Raw genomic sequence first — 772 nt, 5'->3', positions numbered from 1 at the left:
CGCATAAATGTAACGTCAGAATTGCTACAACTGACATACATATAAAATGGTGCAAAACGCGGTGGGATCTATGGTATAGACAACTATCTAAATCATTTTCGCACCCACGTTCAGTGTTTTTGTAACGAATTACGGACCAATAGTTAGGCCTACTAATTATAAAGCGCTGAAAGACTAGACGCTCACTCGCCTATTCAGTATTTAGACCTTGTATTCAAGTTTTCGACAAACTATTATTAGCAATTGATGCATTTATTTTTTATTTAGATGTATAACCTGCAATACGCAGATTTACAAGTCGGCCAGTTCGGTTACGGTTTATACAAATGCATGATTACGTTAAAAGATTCATGCAAATTTTGAAATTTTGTTAATGTGCTTTATGCTTGTATAGCACGAGCTGTTTAAATTGATGTACTGTGCTTGACTAGCACACTATTTAAGTGTCATCGTAGTTCTGTATGTGTTTTTTTTGTTCTGTTATTTCTCGGTACGTGATTAGAGGAGCGAGCGTCTGTAACACCACTGTTTTTCCGCAACTTGCCTGTATACTTCAAAAATGCCAAAAATGCCAAATCTTAGAAGTCAATCGAAAGTAGGAGAAAACGTTGATTTGGATGAATCAAATATGGATGAACGGACAGTCGAAAGTATGGGTGATCCAGAGGGCGCACAAGCTAACATCGCGCCAGGGGTTATGCCAACCCAGTTATTCGAAAGAATAGTTGTGGGTCTGCATGAGACACAGATTGGTATGACTGACTTACGAAAG

The sequence above is a fragment of the Penaeus monodon genome, chromosome 34 (assembly GCF_015228065.2).
Source record: "Penaeus monodon isolate SGIC_2016 chromosome 34, NSTDA_Pmon_1, whole genome shotgun sequence".
Classification (NCBI taxonomy): domain Eukaryota; kingdom Metazoa; phylum Arthropoda; class Malacostraca; order Decapoda; family Penaeidae; genus Penaeus; species Penaeus monodon.
This window is presented reverse-complemented; position numbering follows the sequence as displayed.